Genomic DNA, 2,994 nt, shown 5'->3' with positions numbered 1-2,994 from the left:
CCAACTTTTTCACTCTCCACTTTCATTTTCATCAAGAGGCTTTTGAGTTCCTCTTCACTTTCTGCCATAAGGGTGGTGTCATCTGCATATCTGAGGTTATTGATATTTCTCCCGGCAATCTTGATTCCACCTTGTGTTTCTTCCAGTCCAGCGTTTCTCATGATGTACTCTGCATAGAAGTTAAATAAACAGGGTGACAATATACAGCCTTGACGTACTCCTTTTCCTATTTGGAACCAGTCTGTTGTTCCATGTCCAGTTGTTTTGTTTTTTTTTTTTGACTTACTTCTTTTTTTTTTTTTAATTTTTTATTCCTTTATTTCTCATGTGTTCCCCATCCTGAACCCTCCTCCCTCCATGTCCAGTTTTAACTGTTACTTCCTGACCTGCATATAGGTTTCTCAAGAGGCAGATCAGGTGGTCTGGTATTCCCATCTGTTTCAGAATTTTCCACAGTTTATTGTGATCCACACAGGCAAAGGCTTTGGCATAGTCAATAAAGCAGAAATAGATAACAACAAATAGCAGAATAGCAGAAAGAGAACTTAAGGAAACAATCTCATTTACCATTACATCAAAAATATAAAATACCTAGGAGTACAGATGTGAGAGTTGGACCATAAAGAAGGCTGACACCAAAGAATTGATGCTTTCAAATTGGGGTTCTGGAAAAGACTCTTGAGAATCACTTGGACAGCAAGGAGAACAAACCAGTCAATCCTAAAGGAAATCAACCCTGAATATTCATTGGAAGATTGATGCTGAAGCTGAATCTCCAATACTGTGGCCACCTGATGTGAAGAGCCAACTCATTGAAAAAGACCCTGATGCTGGGAAAGACTGAGGGCAAAAGGAGAAGGAGAGGACAGAGGATGAGATGGTTGGATGGCATCACCAACTCAATGGATGTGAATTTGAGCAAACTCTGGGAGATGGTAAAGGACATGGAAGCCTGGTGTGCTGCAGTTCATGGGGTTGCAAAGAGTTAGAAATGAGTTAGCAACTGAACAACAACAATAACAACAAAACCTATTAATAGCTAGGGAGGCAAAATACCTGTACTCTGAAAACTATAAGATGCTGATAAAATAAATTAAAGTTAGAATGAACAGTTAGAAATATACACCATGTTCTTGGACTGGAAGAATCATTATTGTTAAAATGAGCATACTACCCAAGGCAATCTACAAATTCAGGGCAATTCCTATCAAATCACTAAGGGCATTTTTCACAGAACTAGAAGAAATGTTTTAAAAGTTTATAAAACATTTTAAAATAACCAAAACAATCTCGAGAAAGAATAGCCAAACAGCCAAAACAATCTTGAGAAAGAATCATGGAGGTGGACAAAACATGCTTCCTGACTTCAGCATATACTACAAAGCTACAGTAATCAGAACAGTATGGTACTGGCACAAATACAGACATATAGATCAGTGGGATAGGATAGAAAGCCCAAAATTAAACCCACACATTTATGGTCAATTAATCTACAACACTATATTCTTGAGCCAAAGATGGAGAAGCTCTATACACTCAGCAAAAACAAGACTGGGAGCTGACTGTGGCTCAGATCATGAACTCCTTATTGCCAAATTCAGACTTAAATTGAAGAAAGTGGGGAAAACCACTAGACCATTCAGGTACAACCTAAAACAAATTCCTTATGATTGTACAGTGGAAGTGAGAAATAGATTTGTGGGACTAGATCTGATAGACAGAGTGCCTGATGAACTATGGATGGAGGTTCATGACATTGCACAGAAGACAGGTATCAAGACCATCCCCAAGAAAAAGAAATGCAAAAAAGCAAAATGGCTGTCTGGGGAGGCCTTATAAATAGCTGTGAAAGAAGAGAAGTGAAAAGCAAAGGAGAAAAGGAAAGATACACCCATTTGAATGCAGAGTTCCAAAGAAGAGCAAGGAGAAATAGAGGAAAAGAATAGAATGGGAGAGACTAGAAATCTCTTCAAGAAAATCAGAGATACCAAGGGGCCATTTCATGCAAAGATGGGCTCAATAAAGGACAGAAATGGTATGGCCCTAACAGAAGCAGATGATATTAAGAAGAGGTGGAAAGAATACACAGATGAACTGTACAAAAAAGATCTTCATGACCCAGATAATCATGATGGTGTGATCACTCACACTCACCTACAGCCAGACATCCTGGAATGTGAAGTCAAGTGGGCCTTAGGAAGCATCACTACGAACAAAGCTAGTGGAGGTGATGGAATTCCAGTTGAGCTATTTCAAATCCTGAAAGATGATGCTGTGAAAGTGCTGCACTCAATATGTCAGCAAATTTAGAAAACTCAGCAGTGGCCACAGGACTGGAAAAGGTCCATTTTCATTCCAATCTCAAAGAAAGGCAGTGACAAAGAATGCTCAAACTACTGCACCGTTGCACTCATCTCACACGCTAGTAAAATAATGCTCAAAATTCTCCAAGCCAGGCTTCGGCAATACATGAACCGTGAACTTCCAGATGTTCAAGCTGGTTTTAGAAAAGGCAGAGGAACCAGAGATCAAATTGCCAACATCCGCTGGATCATCAAAAAAGCAAGAGAGTTCCAGAAAAACATCTATTTCTGCTTCATTGACTATGCCAAAGCCTTTGACTGTGTGGATCACAATAAACTGTGGAAAATTCTGAAAGAGATGGGAACACCAGACCACCTGATCTGCCTCTTGAGAAACCTGTATGCAGGCCAGGAAGCAACAGTTAGAACTGGACATGGAACAACAGACTGGTTCCAAATAGGAAAAGGAGTATGTCAAGGCTGCATATTGTCACCCTACTTATTTAACTTCTATGCAGAGGACATCATGAGAAACGCTGGGCTGGAGGAAGCACAAGCTGGAATCAAGATTGCCAGGAGAAATATCAATAACCTCAGATATGCAGATGACACTACCCTTATGGCAGAAAGTGAAGAGGAACTCAAAAGCCTCTTGATGAAGGTGAAAGAGGAGAGTGAAAAAGTTGGCTTA

Source organism: Bison bison, unplaced genomic scaffold (genome assembly GCF_000754665.1).
Source record: "Bison bison bison isolate TAMUID 2011002044 unplaced genomic scaffold, Bison_UMD1.0 scf7180017864077, whole genome shotgun sequence".
Classification (NCBI taxonomy): domain Eukaryota; kingdom Metazoa; phylum Chordata; class Mammalia; order Artiodactyla; family Bovidae; genus Bison; species Bison bison.
This window is presented reverse-complemented; position numbering follows the sequence as displayed.